We start from the raw sequence: 24405 nt of genomic DNA, 5'->3' as shown, positions 1-24405 counted from the left end.
ACACCAGATTACGGTGGGACTCAGTAGACTTGTCCAACCTGCGGCAATTTTTAAAAATACAAAAACTTAAACAACAAATATCTCGTTGAAATTTCTCTCTTAATCTTGGCGCTAGATCATGAACCGTTTCAACGACTTCAGTAGTAAAAAATACAAAACGAAGGCAAGAATAGAATGCTCCAGGTGAGGGTCGAACTCACAACCTCGGCATCACTCGACAGTTACTGCTTTATAAGTACCGCGCGCTGACCGATTGCGCCACTGGAGCCGACTGGGCACACCCCCTACGACATACATTCTATAAGAAAAAAAAATGAAATGGGATAGTTCTTCAGAAAATTAATGATTGCTTACAACAGGTTTCTAAGATTTTATTATAATGTTTGACAATATATATTTTACCATATCACGATCTTTATTAAAAATGAAAACGAGAAATTTAGACACTGGACGCCGGGTCATTTTAGACTCAAACATCCTGTTTTTTTTTGGATCTGGAAATGCGCACGTACATTTGCTGCAATGAACAGACATTGACGATATAAAAAATTCTTCTGAATTCAGGGGCTGCAGGGTCATCTGTGACATCACCTTTTGTGATTCCTAGATCCTGTGTTAACAGCTGCGTACAGAGGTGTTGTCAGTCTTTGTAACCATACCTCTGATATTTAGGAGAACGGCAGGATGTTTGAGTCCAAAATGTTCCCAATGGCCAGGGTAAAAATTGAAAGATTACTCTCATTTTGTTTTGTAAGAAAGAACATGATATGAAAAAAAGAACATTGTCCAAAATGTTTCAAAAACCGTTTACATTTTTTCAATTATAATTTTTTTCTTTTGATCTTTGCAAATATTGTGTGGTTGAAAGCATAACCATATCTTAGAAAATATACTCTTTGTTATTTGGGTCATAAATGAAGATAAGATGAAAACAATTAAGATGCAATATTTTTCCGCCACACAATTGCGTGTTAACGCTTCTCTCAGTACATGGAAAGGATCGTTGTAAAGGGTAGAGGTTTGCAAGAACTAATTTACGAAGAAACAAGACAAGGAGAACGGTTTTACACATGCACCATCAAACTTCCATGAGAAGCTGTCGGAAAGGGAAATCAACAAGCACCCCAGATGGGACTTGAACCCACAATCCCTGGCTTAGGAGGCCAGTGCCTTATCCATTAGGCCACTGGGGCTTGATGGAGTAGCTTAAAAATCTAGACTTTTTTTGGTTACCACAAGAGTGCAGCACTCAATTTTGATTGAGTTATCACGAACGATCTTGTAAGTTTGAACTCCAAATTGAAACAAACCGTCCGAATGCACATGCATCTTTATTTTACAAGAGAGCCAGGGCTAACTTTGTCGGGTCACTGTACGTTACTAATGCCGATGATGGAAAGTTTATTGGACTACCAGAAGCCTGAAAAACTAAATAGATAGCTTCCACATTTCCCTTTCAATTATGACACCAGATTACGGTGGGACTCAGTAGACTTGTCCAACCTGCGGCAATTTTTAAAAATACAAAAACTTAAACAACAAATATCTCGTTGAAATTTCTCTCTTAATCTTGGCGCTAGATCATGAACCGTTTCAACGACTTCAGTAGTAAAAAATACAAAACGAAGGCAAGAATAGAATGCTCCAGGTGAGGGTCGAACTCACAACCTCGGCATCACTCGACAGTTACTGCTTTATAAGTACCGCGCGCTGACCGATTGCGCCACTGGAGCCGACTGGGCACACCCCCTACGACATACATTCTATAAGAAAAAAAAAATGAAATGGGATAGTTCTTCAGAAAATTAATGATTGCTTACAACAGGTTTCTAAGATTTTATTATAATGTTTGACAATATATATTTTACCATATCACGATCTTTATTAAAAATGAAAACGAGAAATTTAGACACTGGACGCCGGGTCATTTTAGACTCAAACATCCTGTTTTTTTTTGGATCTGGAAATGCGCACGTACATTTGCTGCAATGAACAGACATTGACGATATAAAAAATTCTTCTGAATTCAGGGGCTGCAGGGTCATCTGTGACATCACCTTTTGTGATTCCTAGATCCTGTGTTAACAGCTGCGTACAGAGGTGTTGTCAGTCTTTGTAACCATACCTCTGATATTTAGGAGAACGGCAGGATGTTTGAGTCCAAAATGTTCCCAATGGCCAGGGTAAAAATTGAAAGATTACTCTCATTTTGTTTTGTAAGAAAGAACATGATATGAAAAAAAGAACATTGTCCAAAATGTTTCAAAAACCGTTTACATTTTTTCAATTATAATTTTTTTCTTTTGATCTTTGCAAATATTGTGTGGTTGAAAGCATAACCATATCTTAGAAAATATACTCTTTGTTATTTGGGTCATAAATGAAGATAAGATGAAAACAATTAAGATGCAATATTTTTCCGCCACACAATTGCGTGTTAACGCTTCTCTCAGTACATGGAAAGGATCGTTGTAAAGGGTAGAGGTTTGCAAGAACTAATTTACGAAGAAACAAGACAAGGAGAACGGTTTACACATGCACCATCAAACTTCCATGAGAAGCTGTCGGAAAGGGAAATCAACAAGCACCCCAGATGGGACTTGAACCCACAATCCCTGGCTTAGGAGGCCAGTGCCTTATCCATTAGGCCACTGGGGCTTGATGGAGTAGCTTAAAAATCTAGACTTTTTTTGGTTACCACAAGAGTGCAGCACTCAATTTTGATTGAGTTATCACGAACGATCTTGTAAGTTTGAACTCCAAATTGAAACAAACCGTCCGAATGCACATGCATCTTTATTTTACAAGAGAGCCAGGGCTAACTTTGTCGGGTCACTGTACGTTACTAATGCCGATGATGGAAAGTTTATTGGACTACCAGAAGCCTGAAAAACTAAATAGATAGCTTCCACATTTCCCTTTCAATTATGACACCAGATTACGGTGGGACTCAGTAGACTTGTCCAACCTGCGGCAATTTTTAAAAATACAAAAACTTAAACAACAAATATCTCGTTGAAATTTCTCTCTTAATCTTGGCGCTAGATCATGAACCGTTTCAACGACTTCAGTAGTAAAAAATACAAAACGAAGGCAAGAATAGAATGCTCCAGGTGAGGGTCGAACTCACAACCTCGGCATCACTCGACAGTTACTGCTTTATAAGTACCGCGCGCTGACCGATTGCGCCACTGGAGCCGACTGGGCACACCCCCTACGACATACATTCTATAAGAAAAAAAAAATGAAATGGGATAGTTCTTCAGAAAATTAATGATTGCTTACAACAGGTTTCTAAGATTTTATTATAATGTTTGACAATATATATTTTACCATATCACGATCTTTATTAAAAATGAAAACGAGAAATTTAGACACTGGACGCCGGGTCATTTTAGACTCAAACATCCTGTTTTTTTTTGGATCTGGAAATGCGCACGTACATTTGCTGCAATGAACAGACATTGACGATATAAAAAATTCTTCTGAATTCAGGGGCTGCAGGGTCATCTGTGACATCACCTTTTGTGATTCCTAGATCCTGTGTTAACAGCTGCGTACAGAGGTGTTGTCAGTCTTTGTAACCATACCTCTGATATTTAGGAGAACGGCAGGATGTTTGAGTCCAAAATGTTCCCAATGGCCAGGGTAAAAATTGAAAGATTACTCTCATTTTGTTTTGTAAGAAAGAACATGATATGAAAAAAAGAACATTGTCCAAAATGTTTCAAAAACCGTTTACATTTTTTCAATTATAATTTTTTTCTTTTGATCTTTGCAAATATTGTGTGGTTGAAAGCATAACCATATCTTAGAAAATATACTCTTTGTTATTTGGGTCATAAATGAAGATAAGATGAAAACAATTAAGATGCAATATTTTTCCGCCACACAATTGCGTGTTAACGCTTCTCTCAGTACATGGAAAGGATCGTTGTAAAGGGTAGAGGTTTGCAAGAACTAATTTACGAAGAAACAAGACAAGGAGAACGGTTTACACATGCACCATCAAACTTCCATGAGAAGCTGTCGGAAAGGGAAATCAACAAGCACCCCAGATGGGACTTGAACCCACAATCCCTGGCTTAGGAGGCCAGTGCCTTATCCATTAGGCCACTGGGGCTTGATGGAGTAGCTTAAAAATCTAGACTTTTTTTGGTTACCACAAGAGTGCAGCACTCAATTTTGATTGAGTTATCACGAACGATCTTGTAAGTTTGAACTCCAAATTGAAACAAACCGTCCGAATGCACATGCATCTTTATTTTACAAGAGAGCCAGGGCTAACTTTGTCGGGTCACTGTACGTTACTAATGCCGATGATGGAAAGTTTATTGGACTACCAGAAGCCTGAAAAACTAAATAGATAGCTTCCACATTTCCCTTTCAATTATGACACCAGATTACGGTGGGACTCAGTAGACTTGTCCAACCTGCGGCAATTTTTAAAAATACAAAAACTTAAACAACAAATATCTCGTTGAAATTTCTCTCTTAATCTTGGCGCTAGATCATGAACCGTTTCAACGACTTCAGTAGTAAAAAATACAAAACGAAGGCAAGAATAGAATGCTCCAGGTGAGGGTCGAACTCACAACCTCGGCATCACTCGACAGTTACTGCTTTATAAGTACCGCGCGCTGACCGATTGCGCCACTGGAGCCGACTGGGCACACCCCCTACGACATACATTCTATAAGAAAAAAAAAATGAAATGGGATAGTTCTTCAGAAAATTAATGATTGCTTACAACAGGTTTCTAAGATTTTATTATAATGTTTGACAATATATATTTTACCATATCACGATCTTTATTAAAAATGAAAACGAGAAATTTAGACACTGGACGCCGGGTCATTTTAGACTCAAACATCCTGTTTTTTTTTGGATCTGGAAATGCGCACGTACATTTGCTGCAATGAACAGACATTGACGATATAAAAAATTCTTCTGAATTCAGGGGCTGCAGGGTCATCTGTGACATCACCTTTTGTGATTCCTAGATCCTGTGTTAACAGCTGCGTACAGAGGTGTTGTCAGTCTTTGTAACCATACCTCTGATATTTAGGAGAACGGCAGGATGTTTGAGTCCAAAATGTTCCCAATGGCCAGGGTAAAAATTGAAAGATTACTCTCATTTTGTTTTGTAAGAAAGAACATGATATGAAAAAAAGAACATTGTCCAAAATGTTTCAAAAACCGTTTACATTTTTTCAATTATAATTTTTTTCTTTTGATCTTTGCAAATATTGTGTGGTTGAAAGCATAACCATATCTTAGAAAATATACTCTTTGTTATTTGGGTCATAAATGAAGATAAGATGAAAACAATTAAGATGCAATATTTTTCCGCCACACAATTGCGTGTTAACGCTTCTCTCAGTACATGGAAAGGATCGTTGTAAAGGGTAGAGGTTTGCAAGAACTAATTTACGAAGAAACAAGACAAGGAGAACGGTTTACACATGCACCATCAAACTTCCATGAGAAGCTGTCGGAAAGGGAAATCAACAAGCACCCCAGATGGGACTTGAACCCACAATCCCTGGCTTAGGAGGCCAGTGCCTTATCCATTAGGCCACTGGGGCTTGATGGAGTAGCTTAAAAATCTAGACTTTTTTTGGTTACCACAAGAGTGCAGCACTCAATTTTGATTGAGTTATCACGAACGATCTTGTAAGTTTGAACTCCAAATTGAAACAAACCGTCCGAATGCACATGCATCTTTATTTTACAAGAGAGCCAGGGCTAACTTTGTCGGGTCACTGTACGTTACTAATGCCGATGATGGAAAGTTTATTGGACTACCAGAAGCCTGAAAAACTAAATAGATAGCTTCCACATTTCCCTTTCAATTATGACACCAGATTACGGTGGGACTCAGTAGACTTGTCCAACCTGCGGCAATTTTTAAAAATACAAAAACTTAAACAACAAATATCTCGTTGAAATTTCTCTCTTAATCTTGGCGCTAGATCATGAACCGTTTCAACGACTTCAGTAGTAAAAAATACAAAACGAAGGCAAGAATAGAATGCTCCAGGTGAGGGTCGAACTCACAACCTCGGCATCACTCGACAGTTACTGCTTTATAAGTACCGCGCGCTGACCGATTGCGCCACTGGAGCCGACTGGGCACACCCCCTACGACATACATTCTATAAGAAAAAAAAAATGAAATGGGATAGTTCTTCAGAAAATTAATGATTGCTTACAACAGGTTTCTAAGATTTTATTATAATGTTTGACAATATATATTTTACCATATCACGATCTTTATTAAAAATGAAAACGAGAAATTTAGACACTGGACGCCGGGTCATTTTAGACTCAAACATCCTGTTTTTTTTTGGATCTGGAAATGCGCACGTACATTTGCTGCAATGAACAGACATTGACGATATAAAAAATTCTTCTGAATTCAGGGGCTGCAGGGTCATCTGTGACATCACCTTTTGTGATTCCTAGATCCTGTGTTAACAGCTGCGTACAGAGGTGTTGTCAGTCTTTGTAACCATACCTCTGATATTTAGGAGAACGGCAGGATGTTTGAGTCCAAAATGTTCCCAATGGCCAGGGTAAAAATTGAAAGATTACTCTCATTTTGTTTTGTAAGAAAGAACATGATATGAAAAAAAGAACATTGTCCAAAATGTTTCAAAAACCGTTTACATTTTTTCAATTATAATTTTTTTCTTTTGATCTTTGCAAATATTGTGTGGTTGAAAGCATAACCATATCTTAGAAAATATACTCTTTGTTATTTGGGTCATAAATGAAGATAAGATGAAAACAATTAAGATGCAATATTTTTCCGCCACACAATTGCGTGTTAACGCTTCTCTCAGTACATGGAAAGGATCGTTGTAAAGGGTAGAGGTTTGCAAGAACTAATTTACGAAGAAACAAGACAAGGAGAACGGTTTACACATGCACCATCAAACTTCCATGAGAAGCTGTCGGAAAGGGAAATCAACAAGCACCCCAGATGGGACTTGAACCCACAATCCCTGGCTTAGGAGGCCAGTGCCTTATCCATTAGGCCACTGGGGCTTGATGGAGTAGCTTAAAAATCTAGACTTTTTTTGGTTACCACAAGAGTGCAGCACTCAATTTTGATTGAGTTATCACGAACGATCTTGTAAGTTTGAACTCCAAATTGAAACAAACCGTCCGAATGCACATGCATCTTTATTTTACAAGAGAGCCAGGGCTAACTTTGTCGGGTCACTGTACGTTACTAATGCCGATGATGGAAAGTTTATTGGACTACCAGAAGCCTGAAAAACTAAATAGATAGCTTCCACATTTCCCTTTCAATTATGACACCAGATTACGGTGGGACTCAGTAGACTTGTCCAACCTGCGGCAATTTTTAAAAATACAAAAACTTAAACAACAAATATCTCGTTGAAATTTCTCTCTTAATCTTGGCGCTAGATCATGAACCGTTTCAACGACTTCAGTAGTAAAAAATACAAAACGAAGGCAAGAATAGAATGCTCCAGGTGAGGGTCGAACTCACAACCTCGGCATCACTCGACAGTTACTGCTTTATAAGTACCGCGCGCTGACCGATTGCGCCACTGGAGCCGACTGGGCACACCCCCTACGACATACATTCTATAAGAAAAAAAAAATGAAATGGGATAGTTCTTCAGAAAATTAATGATTGCTTACAACAGGTTTCTAAGATTTTATTATAATGTTTGACAATATATATTTTACCATATCACGATCTTTATTAAAAATGAAAACGAGAAATTTAGACACTGGACGCCGGGTCATTTTAGACTCAAACATCCTGTTTTTTTTTGGATCTGGAAATGCGCACGTACATTTGCTGCAATGAACAGACATTGACGATATAAAAAATTCTTCTGAATTCAGGGGCTGCAGGGTCATCTGTGACATCACCTTTTGTGATTCCTAGATCCTGTGTTAACAGCTGCGTACAGAGGTGTTGTCAGTCTTTGTAACCATACCTCTGATATTTAGGAGAACGGCAGGATGTTTGAGTCCAAAATGTTCCCAATGGCCAGGGTAAAAATTGAAAGATTACTCTCATTTTGTTTTGTAAGAAAGAACATGATATGAAAAAAAGAACATTGTCCAAAATGTTTCAAAAACCGTTTACATTTTTTCAATTATAATTTTTTTCTTTTGATCTTTGCAAATATTGTGTGGTTGAAAGCATAACCATATCTTAGAAAATATACTCTTTGTTATTTGGGTCATAAATGAAGATAAGATGAAAACAATTAAGATGCAATATTTTTCCGCCACACAATTGCGTGTTAACGCTTCTCTCAGTACATGGAAAGGATCGTTGTAAAGGGTAGAGGTTTGCAAGAACTAATTTACGAAGAAACAAGACAAGGAGAACGGTTTACACATGCACCATCAAACTTCCATGAGAAGCTGTCGGAAAGGGAAATCAACAAGCACCCCAGATGGGACTTGAACCCACAATCCCTGGCTTAGGAGGCCAGTGCCTTATCCATTAGGCCACTGGGGCTTGATGGAGTAGCTTAAAAATCTAGACTTTTTTTGGTTACCACAAGAGTGCAGCACTCAATTTTGATTGAGTTATCACGAACGATCTTGTAAGTTTGAACTCCAAATTGAAACAAACCGTCCGAATGCACATGCATCTTTATTTTACAAGAGAGCCAGGGCTAACTTTGTCGGGTCACTGTACGTTACTAATGCCGATGATGGAAAGTTTATTGGACTACCAGAAGCCTGAAAAACTAAATAGATAGCTTCCACATTTCCCTTTCAATTATGACACCAGATTACGGTGGGACTCAGTAGACTTGTCCAACCTGCGGCAATTTTTAAAAATACAAAAACTTAAACAACAAATATCTCGTTGAAATTTCTCTCTTAATCTTGGCGCTAGATCATGAACCGTTTCAACGACTTCAGTAGTAAAAAATACAAAACGAAGGCAAGAATAGAATGCTCCAGGTGAGGGTCGAACTCACAACCTCGGCATCACTCGACAGTTACTGCTTTATAAGTACCGCGCGCTGACCGATTGCGCCACTGGAGCCGACTGGGCACACCCCCTACGACATACATTCTATAAGAAAAAAAAAATGAAATGGGATAGTTCTTCAGAAAATTAATGATTGCTTACAACAGGTTTCTAAGATTTTATTATAATGTTTGACAATATATATTTTACCATATCACGATCTTTATTAAAAATGAAAACGAGAAATTTAGACACTGGACGCCGGGTCATTTTAGACTCAAACATCCTGTTTTTTTTTGGATCTGGAAATGCGCACGTACATTTGCTGCAATGAACAGACATTGACGATATAAAAAATTCTTCTGAATTCAGGGGCTGCAGGGTCATCTGTGACATCACCTTTTGTGATTCCTAGATCCTGTGTTAACAGCTGCGTACAGAGGTGTTGTCAGTCTTTGTAACCATACCTCTGATATTTAGGAGAACGGCAGGATGTTTGAGTCCAAAATGTTCCCAATGGCCAGGGTAAAAATTGAAAGATTACTCTCATTTTGTTTTGTAAGAAAGAACATGATATGAAAAAAAGAACATTGTCCAAAATGTTTCAAAAACCGTTTACATTTTTTCAATTATAATTTTTTTCTTTTGATCTTTGCAAATATTGTGTGGTTGAAAGCATAACCATATCTTAGAAAATATACTCTTTGTTATTTGGGTCATAAATGAAGATAAGATGAAAACAATTAAGATGCAATATTTTTCCGCCACACAATTGCGTGTTAACGCTTCTCTCAGTACATGGAAAGGATCGTTGTAAAGGGTAGAGGTTTGCAAGAACTAATTTACGAAGAAACAAGACAAGGAGAACGGTTTACACATGCACCATCAAACTTCCATGAGAAGCTGTCGGAAAGGGAAATCAACAAGCACCCCAGATGGGACTTGAACCCACAATCCCTGGCTTAGGAGGCCAGTGCCTTATCCATTAGGCCACTGGGGCTTGATGGAGTAGCTTAAAAATCTAGACTTTTTTTGGTTACCACAAGAGTGCAGCACTCAATTTTGATTGAGTTATCACGAACGATCTTGTAAGTTTGAACTCCAAATTGAAACAAACCGTCCGAATGCACATGCATCTTTATTTTACAAGAGAGCCAGGGCTAACTTTGTCGGGTCACTGTACGTTACTAATGCCGATGATGGAAAGTTTATTGGACTACCAGAAGCCTGAAAAACTAAATAGATAGCTTCCACATTTCCCTTTCAATTATGACACCAGATTACGGTGGGACTCAGTAGACTTGTCCAACCTGCGGCAATTTTTAAAAATACAAAAACTTAAACAACAAATATCTCGTTGAAATTTCTCTCTTAATCTTGGCGCTAGATCATGAACCGTTTCAACGACTTCAGTAGTAAAAAATACAAAACGAAGGCAAGAATAGAATGCTCCAGGTGAGGGTCGAACTCACAACCTCGGCATCACTCGACAGTTACTGCTTTATAAGTACCGCGCGCTGACCGATTGCGCCACTGGAGCCGACTGGGCACACCCCCTACGACATACATTCTATAAGAAAAAAAAAATGAAATGGGATAGTTCTTCAGAAAATTAATGATTGCTTACAACAGGTTTCTAAGATTTTATTATAATGTTTGACAATATATATTTTACCATATCACGATCTTTATTAAAAATGAAAACGAGAAATTTAGACACTGGACGCCGGGTCATTTTAGACTCAAACATCCTGTTTTTTTTTGGATCTGGAAATGCGCACGTACATTTGCTGCAATGAACAGACATTGACGATATAAAAAATTCTTCTGAATTCAGGGGCTGCAGGGTCATCTGTGACATCACCTTTTGTGATTCCTAGATCCTGTGTTAACAGCTGCGTACAGAGGTGTTGTCAGTCTTTGTAACCATACCTCTGATATTTAGGAGAACGGCAGGATGTTTGAGTCCAAAATGTTCCCAATGGCCAGGGTAAAAATTGAAAGATTACTCTCATTTTGTTTTGTAAGAAAGAACATGATATGAAAAAAAGAACATTGTCCAAAATGTTTCAAAAACCGTTTACATTTTTTCAATTATAATTTTTTTCTTTTGATCTTTGCAAATATTGTGTGGTTGAAAGCATAACCATATCTTAGAAAATATACTCTTTGTTATTTGGGTCATAAATGAAGATAAGATGAAAACAATTAAGATGCAATATTTTTCCGCCACACAATTGCGTGTTAACGCTTCTCTCAGTACATGGAAAGGATCGTTGTAAAGGGTAGAGGTTTGCAAGAACTAATTTACGAAGAAACAAGACAAGGAGAACGGTTTACACATGCACCATCAAACTTCCATGAGAAGCTGTCGGAAAGGGAAATCAACAAGCACCCCAGATGGGACTTGAACCCACAATCCCTGGCTTAGGAGGCCAGTGCCTTATCCATTAGGCCACTGGGGCTTGATGGAGTAGCTTAAAAATCTAGACTTTTTTTGGTTACCACAAGAGTGCAGCACTCAATTTTGATTGAGTTATCACGAACGATCTTGTAAGTTTGAACTCCAAATTGAAACAAACCGTCCGAATGCACATGCATCTTTATTTTACAAGAGAGCCAGGGCTAACTTTGTCGGGTCACTGTACGTTACTAATGCCGATGATGGAAAGTTTATTGGACTACCAGAAGCCTGAAAAACTAAATAGATAGCTTCCACATTTCCCTTTCAATTATGACACCAGATTACGGTGGGACTCAGTAGACTTGTCCAACCTGCGGCAATTTTTAAAAATACAAAAACTTAAACAACAAATATCTCGTTGAAATTTCTCTCTTAATCTTGGCGCTAGATCATGAACCGTTTCAACGACTTCAGTAGTAAAAAATACAAAACGAAGGCAAGAATAGAATGCTCCAGGTGAGGGTCGAACTCACAACCTCGGCATCACTCGACAGTTACTGCTTTATAAGTACCGCGCGCTGACCGATTGCGCCACTGGAGCCGACTGGGCACACCCCCTACGACATACATTCTATAAGAAAAAAAAAATGAAATGGGATAGTTCTTCAGAAAATTAATGATTGCTTACAACAGGTTTCTAAGATTTTATTATAATGTTTGACAATATATATTTTACCATATCACGATCTTTATTAAAAATGAAAACGAGAAATTTAGACACTGGACGCCGGGTCATTTTAGACTCAAACATCCTGTTTTTTTTTGGATCTGGAAATGCGCACGTACATTTGCTGCAATGAACAGACATTGACGATATAAAAAATTCTTCTGAATTCAGGGGCTGCAGGGTCATCTGTGACATCACCTTTTGTGATTCCTAGATCCTGTGTTAACAGCTGCGTACAGAGGTGTTGTCAGTCTTTGTAACCATACCTCTGATATTTAGGAGAACGGCAGGATGTTTGAGTCCAAAATGTTCCCAATGGCCAGGGTAAAAATTGAAAGATTACTCTCATTTTGTTTTGTAAGAAAGAACATGATATGAAAAAAAGAACATTGTCCAAAATGTTTCAAAAACCGTTTACATTTTTTCAATTATAATTTTTTTCTTTTGATCTTTGCAAATATTGTGTGGTTGAAAGCATAACCATATCTTAGAAAATATACTCTTTGTTATTTGGGTCATAAATGAAGATAAGATGAAAACAATTAAGATGCAATATTTTTCCGCCACACAATTGCGTGTTAACGCTTCTCTCAGTACATGGAAAGGATCGTTGTAAAGGGTAGAGGTTTGCAAGAACTAATTTACGAAGAAACAAGACAAGGAGAACGGTTTACACATGCACCATCAAACTTCCATGAGAAGCTGTCGGAAAGGGAAATCAACAAGCACCCCAGATGGGACTTGAACCCACAATCCCTGGCTTAGGAGGCCAGTGCCTTATCCATTAGGCCACTGGGGCTTGATGGAGTAGCTTAAAAATCTAGACTTTTTTTGGTTACCACAAGAGTGCAGCACTCAATTTTGATTGAGTTATCACGAACGATCTTGTAAGTTTGAACTCCAAATTGAAACAAACCGTCCGAATGCACATGCATCTTTATTTTACAAGAGAGCCAGGGCTAACTTTGTCGGGTCACTGTACGTTACTAATGCCGATGATGGAAAGTTTATTGGACTACCAGAAGCCTGAAAAACTAAATAGATAGCTTCCACATTTCCCTTTCAATTATGACACCAGATTACGGTGGGACTCAGTAGACTTGTCCAACCTGCGGCAATTTTTAAAAATACAAAAACTTAAACAACAAATATCTCGTTGAAATTTCTCTCTTAATCTTGGCGCTAGATCATGAACCGTTTCAACGACTTCAGTAGTAAAAAATACAAAACGAAGGCAAGAATAGAATGCTCCAGGTGAGGGTCGAACTCACAACCTCGGCATCACTCGACAGTTACTGCTTTATAAGTACCGCGCGCTGACCGATTGCGCCACTGGAGCCGACTGGGCACACCCCCTACGACATACATTCTATAAGAAAAAAAAAATGAAATGGGATAGTTCTTCAGAAAATTAATGATTGCTTACAACAGGTTTCTAAGATTTTATTATAATGTTTGACAATATATATTTTACCATATCACGATCTTTATTAAAAATGAAAACGAGAAATTTAGACACTGGACGCCGGGTCATTTTAGACTCAAACATCCTGTTTTTTTTTGGATCTGGAAATGCGCACGTACATTTGCTGCAATGAACAGACATTGACGATATAAAAAATTCTTCTGAATTCAGGGGCTGCAGGGTCATCTGTGACATCACCTTTTGTGATTCCTAGATCCTGTGTTAACAGCTGCGTACAGAGGTGTTGTCAGTCTTTGTAACCATACCTCTGATATTTAGGAGAACGGCAGGATGTTTGAGTCCAAAATGTTCCCAATGGCCAGGGTAAAAATTGAAAGATTACTCTCATTTTGTTTTGTAAGAAAGAACATGATATGAAAAAAAGAACATTGTCCAAAATGTTTCAAAAACCGTTTACATTTTTTCAATTATAATTTTTTTCTTTTGATCTTTGCAAATATTGTGTGGTTGAAAGCATAACCATATCTTAGAAAATATACTCTTTGTTATTTGGGTCATAAATGAAGATAAGATGAAAACAATTAAGATGCAATATTTTTCCGCCACACAATTGCGTGTTAACGCTTCTCTCAGTACATGGAAAGGATCGTTGTAAAGGGTAGAGGTTTGCAAGAACTAATTTACGAAGAAACAAGACAAGGAGAACGGTTTACACATGCACCATCAAACTTCCATGAGAAGCTGTCGGAAAGGGAAATCAACAAGCACCCCAGATGGGACTTGAACCCACAATCCCTGGCTTAGGAGGCCAGTGCCTTATCCATTAGGCCACTGGGGCTTGATGGAGTAGCTTAAAAATCTAGACTTTTTTTGGTTACCACAAGAGTGCAGCACTCAATTTTGATTGAGTTATCACGAACGATCTTGTAAGTTTGAACTCCAAATTGAAACAAACCGTCCGAATGCACATGCATCTTTATTTTACAAGAGAGCCAGGGCTAACTTTGTCGGGTCACTGTACGTTACTAATGCCGATGATGGAAAGTTTATTGGACTACCAGAAGCCTGAAAAACTAAATAGATAGCTTCCACATTTCCCTTTCAATTATGACACCAGATTACGGTGGGACTCAGTAGACTTGTCCAACCTGCGGCAATTTTTAAAAATACAAAAACTTAAACAACAAATATCTCGTTGAAATTTCTCTCTTAATCTTGGCGCTAGATCATGAACCGTTTCAACGACTTCAGTAGTAAAAAATACAAAACGAAGGCAAGAATAGAATGCTCCAGGTGAGGGTCGAACTCACAACCTCGGCATCACTCGACAGTTACTGCTTTATAAGTACCGCGCGCTGACCGATTGCGCCACTGGAGCCGACTGGGCACACCCCCTACGACATACATTCTATAAGAAAAAAAAAATGAAATGGGATAGTTCTTCAGAAAATTAATGATTGCTTACAACAGGTTTCTAAGATTTTATTATAATGTTTGACAATATATATTTTACCATATCACGATCTTTATTAAAAATGAAAACGAGAAATTTAGACACTGGACGCCGGGTCATTTTAGACTCAAACATCCTGTTTTTTTTTGGATCTGGAAATGCGCACGTACATTTGCTGCAATGAACAGACATTGACGATATAAAAAATTCTTCTGAATTCAGGGGCTGCAGGGTCATCTGTGACATCACCTTTTGTGATTCCTAGATCCTGTGTTAACAGCTGCGTACAGAGGTGTTGTCAGTCTTTGTAACCATACCTCTGATATTTAGGAGAACGGCAGGATGTTTGAGTCCAAAATGTTCCCAATGGCCAGGGTAAAAATTGAAAGATTACTCTCATTTTGTTTTGTAAGAAAGAACATGATATGAAAAAAAGAACATTGTCCAAAATGTTTCAAAAACCGTTTACATTTTTTCAATTATAATTTTTTTCTTTTGATCTTTGCAAATATTGTGTGGTTGAAAGCATAACCATATCTTAGAAAATATACTCTTTGTTATTTGGGTCATAAATGAAGATAAGATGAAAACAATTAAGATGCAATATTTTTCCGCCACACAATTGCGTGTTAACGCTTCTCTCAGTACATGGAAAGGATCGTTGTAAAGGGTAGAGGTTTGCAAGAACTAATTTACGAAGAAACAAGACAAGGAGAACGGTTTACACATGCACCATCAAACTTCCATGAGAAGCTGTCGGAAAGGGAAATCAACAAGCACCCCAGATGGGACTTGAACCCACAATCCCTGGCTTAGGAGGCCAGTGCCTTATCCATTAGGCCACTGGGGATTGATGGAGTAGCTTAAAAATCTAGACTTTTTTTGGTTACCACAAGAGTGCAGCACTCAATTTTGATTGAGTTATCACGAACGATCTTGTAAGTTTGAACTCCAAATTGAAACAAACCGTCCGAATGCACATGCATCTTTATTTTACAAGAGAGCCAGGGCTAACTTTGTCGGGTCACTGTACGTTACTAATGCCGATGATGGAAAGTTTATTGGACTACCAGAAGCCTGAAAAACTAAATAGATAGCTTCCACATTTCCCTTTCAATTATGACACCAGATTACGGTGGGACTCAGTAGACTTGTCCAACCTGCGGCAATTTTTAAAAATACAAAAACTTAAACAACAAATATCTCGTTGAAATTTCTCTCTTAATCTTGGCGCTAGATCATGAACCGTTTCAACGACTTCAGTAGTAAAAAATACAAAACGAAGGCAAGAATAGAATGCTCCAGGTGAGGGTCGAACTCACAACCTCGGCATCACTCGACAGTTACTGCTTTATAAGTACCGCGCGCTGACCGATTGCGCCACTGGAGCCGACTGGGCACACCCCCTACGACATACATTCTATAAGAAAAAAAAAATGAAATGGGATAGTTCTTCAGAAAATTAATGATTGCTTACAACAGGTTTCTAAGATTTTATTATAATGTTTGACAATATATATTTTACCATATCACGATCTTTATTAAAAATGAAAACGAGAAATTTAGACACTGGACGCCGGGTCATTTTAGACTCAAACATCCTGTTTTTTTTTGGATCTGGAAATGCGCACGTACATTTGCTGCAATGAACAGACATTGACGATATAAAAAATTCTTCTGAATTCAGGGGCTGCAGGGTCATCTGTGACATCACCTTTTGTGATTCCTAGATCCTGTGTTAACAGCTGCGTACAGAGGTGTTGTCAGTCTTTGTAACCATACCTCTGATATTTAGGAGAACGGCAGGATGTTTGAGTCCAAAATGTTCCCAATGGCCAGGGTAAAAATTGAAAGATTACTCTCATTTTGTTTTGTAAGAAAGAACATGATATGAAAAAAAGAACATTGTCCAAAATGTTTCAAAAACCGTTTACATTTTTTCAATTATAATTTTTTTCTTTTGATCTTTGCAAATATTGTGTGGTTGAAAGCATAACCATATCTTAGAAAATATACTCTTTGTTATTTGGGTCATAAATGAAGATAAGATGAAAACAATTAAGATGCAATATTTTTCCGCCACACAATTGCGTGTTAACGCTTCTCTCAGTACATGGAAAGGATCGTTGTAAAGGGTAGAGGTTTGCAAGAACTAATTTACGAAGAAACAAGACAAGGAGAACGGTTTACACATGCACCATCAAACTTCCATGAGAAGCTGTCGGAAAGGGAAATCAACAAGCACCCCAGATGGGACTTGAACCCACAATCCCTGGCTTAGGAGGCCAGTGCCTTATCCATTAGGCCACTGGGGCTTGATGGAGTAGCTTAAAAATCTAGACTTTTTTTGGTTACCACAAGAGTGCAGCACTCAATTTTGATTGAGTTATCACGAACGATCTTGTAAGTTTGAACTCCAAATTGAAACAAACCGTCCGAATGCACATGCATCTTTATTTTACAAGAGAGCCAGGGCTAACTTTGTCGGGTCACTGTACGTTACTAATGCCGATGATGGAAAGTTTATTGGACTACCAGAAGCCTGAAAAACTAAATAGATAGCTTCCACATTTCCCTTTCAATTATGACACCAGATTACGGTGGGACTCAGTAGACTTGTCCAACCTGCGGCAATTTTTAAAAATACAAAAACTTAAACAACAAATATCTCGTTGAAATTTCTCTCTTAATCTTGGCGCTAGATCATGAACCGTTTCAACGACTTCAGTAGTAAAAAATACAAAACGAAGGCAAGAATAGAATGCTCCAGGTGAGGGTCGAACTCACAACCTCGGCATCACTCGACAGTTACTGCTTTATAAGTACCGCGCGCTGACCGATTGCGCCACTGGAGCCGACTGGGCACACCCCCTACGACATACATTCTATAAGAAAAAAAAAATGAAATGGGATAGTTCTTCAGAAAATTAATGATTGCTTACAACAGGTTTCTAAGATTTTATTATAATGTTTGACAATATATATTTTACCATATCACGATCTTTATTAAAAATGAAAACGAGAAATTTAGACACTGGACGCCGGGTCATTTTAGACTCAAACATCCTGTTTTTTTTTGGATCTGGAAATGCGCACGTACATTTGCTGCAATGAACAGACATTGACGATATAAAAAATTCTTCTGAATTCAGGGGCTGCAGGGTCATCTGTGACATCACCTTTTGTGATTCCTAGATCCTGTGTTAACAGCTGCGTACAGAGGTGTTGTCAGTCTTTGTAACCATACCTCTGATATTTAGGAGAACGGCAGGATGTTTGAGTCCAAAATGTTCCCAATGGCCAGGGTAAAAATTGAAAGATTACTCTCATTTTGTTTTGTAAGAAAGAACATGATATGAAAAAAAGAACATTGTCCAAAATGTTTCAAAAACCGTTTACATTTTTTCAATTATAATTTTTTTCTTTTGATCTTTGCAAATATTGTGTGGTTGAAAGCATAACCATATCTTAGAAAATATACTCTTTGTTATTTGGGTCATAAATGAAGATAAGATGAAAACAATTAAGATGCAATATTTTTCCGCCACACAATTGCGTGTTAACGCTTCTCTCAGTACATGGAAAGGATCGTTGTAAAGGGTAGAGGTTTGCAAGAACTAATTTACGAAGAAACAAGACAAGGAGAACGGTTTACACATGCACCATCAAACTTCCATGAGAAGCTGTCGGAAAGGGAAATCAACAAGCACCCCAGATGGGACTTGAACCCACAATCCCTGGCTTAGGAGGCCAGTGCCTTATCCATTAGGCCACTGGGGCTTGATGGAGTAGCTTAAAAATCTAGACTTTTTTTGGTTACCACAAGAGTGCAGCACTCAATTTTGATTGAGTTATCACGAACGATCTTGTAAGTTTGAACTCCAAATTGAAACAAACCGTCCGAATGCACATGCATCTTTATTTTACAAGAGAGCCAGGGCTAACTTTGTCGGGTCACTGTACGTTACTAATGCCGATGATGGAAAGTTTATTGGACTACCAGAAGCCTGAAAAACTAAATAGATAGCTTCCACATTTCCCTTTCAATTATGACACCAGATTACGGTGGGACTCAGTAGACTTGTCCAACCTGCGGCAATTTTTAAAAATACAAAAACTTAAACAACAAATATCTCGTTGAAATTTCTCTCTTAATCTTGGCGCTAGATCATGAACCGTTTCAACGACTTCAGTAGTAAAAAATACAAAACGAAGGCAAGAATAGAATGCTCCAGGTGAGGGTCGAACTCACAACCTCGGCATCACTCGACAGTTACTGCTTTATAAGTACCGCGCGCTGACCGATTGCGCCACTGGAGCCGACTGGGCACACCCCCTACGACATACATTCTATAAGAAAAAAAAAATGAAATGGGATAGTTCTTCAGAAAATTAATGATTGCTTACAACAGGTTTCTAAGATTTTATTATAATGTTTGACAATATATATTTTACCATATCACGATCTTTATTAAAAATGAAAACGAGAAATTTAGACACTGGACGCCGGGTCATTTTAGACTCAAACATCCTGTTTTTTTTTGGATCTGGAAATGCGCACGTACATTTGCTGCAATGAACAGACATTGACGATATAAAAAATTCTTCTGAATTCAGGGGCTGCAGGGTCATCTGTGACATCACCTTTTGTGATTCCTAGATCCTGTGTTAACAGCTGCGTACAGAGGTGTTGTCAGTCTTTGTAACCATACCTCTGATATTTAGGAGAACGGCAGGATGTTTGAGTCCAAAATGTTCCCAATGGCCAGGGTAAAAATTGAAAGATTACTCTCATTTTGTTTTGTAAGAAAGAACATGATATGAAAAAAAGAACATTGTCCAAAATGTTTCAAAAACCGTTTACATTTTTTCAATTATAATTTTTTTCTTTTGATCTTTGCAAATATTGTGTGGTTGAAAGCATAACCATATCTTAGAAAATATACTCTTTGTTATTTGGGTCATAAATGAAGATAAGATGAAAACAATTAAGATGCAATATTTTTCCGCCACACAATTGCGTGTTAACGCTTCTCTCAGTACATGGAAAGGATCGTTGTAAAGGGTAGAGGTTTGCAAGAACTAATTTACGAAGAAACAAGACAAGGAGAACGGTTTACACATGCACCATCAAACTTCCATGAGAAGCTGTCGGAAAGGGAAATCAACAAGCACCCCAGATGGGACTTGAACCCACAATCCCTGGCTTAGGAGGCCAGTGCCTTATCCATTAGGCCACTGGGGCTTGATGGAGTAGCTTAAAAATCTAGACTTTTTTTGGTTACCACAAGAGTGCAGCACTCAATTTTGATTGAGTTATCACGAACGATCTTGTAAGTTTGAACTCCAAATTGAAACAAACCGTCCGAATGCACATGCATCTTTATTTTACAAGAGAGCCAGGGCTAACTTTGTCGGGTCACTGTACGTTACTAATGCCGATGATGGAAAGTTTATTGGACTACCAGAAGCCTGAAAAACTAAATAGATAGCTTCCACATTTCCCTTTCAATTATGACACCAGATTACGGTGGGACTCAGTAGACTTGTCCAACCTGCGGCAATTTTTAAAAATACAAAAACTTAAACAACAAATATCTCGTTGAAATTTCTCTCTTAATCTTGGCGCTAGATCATGAACCGTTTCAACGACTTCAGTAGTAAAAAATACAAAACGAAGGCAAGAATAGAATGCTCCAGGTGAGGGTCGAACTCACAACCTCGGCATCACTCGACAGTTACTGCTTTATAAGTACCGCGCGCTGACCGATTGCGCCACTGGAGCCGACTGGGCACACCCCCTACGACATACATTCTATAAGAAAAAAAAAATGAAATGGGATAGTTCTTCAGAAAATTAATGATTGCTTACAACAGGTTTCTAAGATTTTATTATAATGTTTGACAATATATATTTTACCATATCACGATCTTTATTAAAAATGAAAACGAGAAATTTAGACACTGGACGCCGGGTCATTTTAGACTCAAACATCCTGTTTTTTTTTGGATCTGGAAATGCGCACGTACATTTGCTGCAATGAACAGACATTGACGATATAAAAAATTCTTCTGAATTCAGGGGCTGCAGGGTCATCTGTGACATCACCTTTTGTGATTCCTAGATCCTGTGTTAACAGCTGCGTACAGAGGTGTTGTCAGTCTTTGTAACCATACCTCTGATATTTAGGAGAACGGCAGGATGTTTGAGTCCAAAATGTTCCCAATGGCCAGGGTAAAAATTGAAAGATTACTCTCATTTTGTTTTGTAAGAAAGAACATGATATGAAAAAAAGAACATTGTCCAAAATGTTTCAAAAACCGTTTACATTTTTTCAATTATAATTTTTTTCTTTTGATCTTTGCAAATATTGTGTGGTTGAAAGCATAACCATATCTTAGAAAATATACTCTTTGTTATTTGGGTCATAAATGAAGATAAGATGAAAACAATTAAGATGCAATATTTTTCCGCCACACAATTGCGTGTTAACGCTTCTCTCAGTACATGGAAAGGATCGTTGTAAAGGGTAGAGGTTTGCAAGAACTAATTTACGAAGAAACAAGACAAGGAGAACGGTTTACACATGCACCATCAAACTTCCATGAGAAGCTGTCGGAAAGGGAAATCAACAAGCACCCCAGATGGGACTTGAACCCACAATCCCTGGCTTAGGAGGCCAGTGCCTTATCCATTAGGCCACTGGGGCTTGATGGAGTAGCTTAAAAATCTAGACTTTTTTTGGTTACCACAAGAGTGCAGCACTCAATTTTGATTGAGTTATCACGAACGATCTTGTAAGTTTGAACTCCAAATTGAAACAAACCGTCCGAATGCACATGCATCTTTATTTTACAAGAGAGCCAGGGCTAACTTTGTCGGGTCACTGTACGTTACTAATGCCGATGATGGAAAGTTTATTGGACTACCAGAAGCCTGAAAAACTAAATAGATAGCTTCCACATTTCCCTTTCAATTATGACACCAGATTACGGTGGGACTCAGTAGACTTGTCCAACCTGCGGCAATTTTTAAAAATACAAAAACTTAAACAACAAATATCTCGTTGAAATTTCTCTCTTAATCTTGGCGCTAGATCATGAACCGTTTCAACGACTTCAGTAGTAAAAAATACAAAACGAAGGCAAGAATAGAATGCTCCAGGTGAGGGTCGAACTCACAACCTCGGCATCACTCGACAGTTACTGCTTTATAAGTACCGCGCGCTGACCGATTGCGCCACTGGAGCCGACTGGGCACACCCCCTACGACATACATTCTATAAGAAAAAAAAAATGAAATGGGATAGTTCTTCAGAAAATTAATGATTGCTTACAACAGGTTTCTAAGATTTTATTATAATGTTTGACAATATATATTTTACCATATCACGATCTTTATTAAAAATGAAAACGAGAAATTTAGACACTGGACGCCGGGTCATTTTAGACTCAAACATCCTGTTTTTTTTTGGATCTGGAAATGCGCACGTACATTTGCTGCAATGAACAGACATTGACGATATAAAAAATTCTTCTGAATTCAGGGGCTGCAGGGTCATCTGTGACATCACCTTTTGTGATTCCTAGATCCTGTGTTAACAGCTGCGTACAGAGGTGTTGTCAGTCTTTGTAACCATACCTCTGATATTTAGGAGAACGGCAGGATGTTTGAGTCCAAAATGTTCCCAATGGCCAGGGTAAAAATTGAAAGATTACTCTCATTTTGTTTTGTAAGAAAGAACATGATATGAAAAAAAGAACATTGTCCAAAATGTTTCAAAAACCGTTTACATTTTTTCAATTATAATTTTTTTCTTTTGATCTTTGCAAATATTGTGTGGTTGAAAGCATAACCATATCTTAGAAAATATACTCTTTGTTATTTGGGTCATAAATGAAGATAAGATGAAAACAATTAAGATGCAATATTTTTCCGCCACACAATTGCGTGTTAACGCTTCTCTCAGTACATGGAAAGGATCGTTGTAAAGGGTAGAGGTTTGCAAGAACTAATTTACGAAGAAACAAGACAAGGAGAACGGTTTACACATGCACCATCAAACTTCCATGAGAAGCTGTCGGAAAGGGAAATCAACAAGCACCCCAGATGGGACTTGAACCCACAATCCCTGGCTTAGGAGGCCAGTGCCTTATCCATTAGGCCACTGGGGCTTGATGGAGTAGCTTAAAAATCTAGACTTTTTTTGGTTACCACAAGAGTGCAGCACTCAATTTTGATTGAGTTATCACGAACGATCTTGTAAGTTTGAACTCCAAATTGAAACAAACCGTCCGAATGCACATGCATCTTTATTTTACAAGAGAGCCAGGGCTAACTTTGTCGGGTCACTGTACGTTACTAATGCCGATGATGGAAAGTTTATTGGACTACCAGAAGCCTGAAAAACTAAATAGATAGCTTCCACATTTCCCTTTCAATTATGACACCAGATTACGGTGGGACTCAGTAGACTTGTCCAACCTGCGGCAATTTTTAAAAATACAAAAACTTAAACAACAAATATCTCGTTGAAATTTCTCTCTTAATCTTGGCGCTAGATCATGAACCGTTTCAACGACTTCAGTAGTAAAAAATACAAAACGAAGGCAAGAATAGAATGCTCCAGGTGAGGGTCGAACTCACAACCTCGGCATCACTCGACAGTTACTGCTTTATAAGTACCGCGCGCTGACCGATTGCGCCACTGGAGCCGACTGGGCACACCCCCTACGACATACATTCTATAAGAAAAAAAAAATGAAATGGGATAGTTCTTCAGAAAATTAATGATTGCTTACAACAGGTTTCTAAGATTTTATTATAATGTTTGACAATATATATTTTACCATATCACGATCTTTATTAAAAATGAAAACGAGAAATTTAGACACTGGACGCCGGGTCATTTTAGACTCAAACATCCTGTTTTTTTTTGGATCTGGAAATGCGCACGTACATTTGCTGCAATGAACAGACATTGACGATATAAAAAATTCTTCTGAATTCAGGGGCTGCAGGGTCATCTGTGACATCACCTTTTGTGATTCCTAGATCCTGTGTTAACAGCTGCGTACAGAGGTGTTGTCAGTCTTTGTAACCATACCTCTGATATTTAGGAGAACGGCAGGATGTTTGAGTCCAAAATGTTCCCAATGGCCAGGGTAAAAATTGAAAGATTACTCTCATTTTGTTTTGTAAGAAAGAACATGATATGAAAAAAAGAACATTGTCCAAAATGTTTCAAAAACCGTTTACATTTTTTCAATTATAATTTTTTTCTTTTGATCTTTGCAAATATTGTGTGGTTGAAAGCATAACCATATCTTAGAAAATATACTCTTTGTTATTTGGGTCATAAATGAAGATAAGATGAAAACAATTAAGATGCAATATTTTTCCGCCACACAA

The 24405-nt window shown here is 38.1% G+C and overlaps 1 non-coding gene across 1 annotated transcript; it reads right to left on the bottom strand.

Annotated features, from left to right (window-relative positions):
* Window positions 1–23615: 23615 nt before the first annotated feature.
* TRNAI-UAU (transfer RNA isoleucine (anticodon UAU)) lies at window positions 23616–23708 on the bottom strand. The gene is given in 2 exon segments: window positions 23616–23651; window positions 23671–23708. It is a non-coding gene; the product is annotated as a tRNA-Ile (tRNA).
* Between the last annotated feature and the right edge of the window lie 697 nt (window positions 23709–24405).

Source organism: Ranitomeya imitator, unplaced genomic scaffold (genome assembly GCF_032444005.1).
Source record: "Ranitomeya imitator isolate aRanImi1 unplaced genomic scaffold, aRanImi1.pri SCAFFOLD_1266, whole genome shotgun sequence".
NCBI classification, from domain to species: domain Eukaryota; kingdom Metazoa; phylum Chordata; class Amphibia; order Anura; family Dendrobatidae; genus Ranitomeya; species Ranitomeya imitator.
The sequence above is the reverse complement of the archived record's forward strand: the minus strand, read 5'-3'. Positions and strand labels throughout refer to the sequence as shown.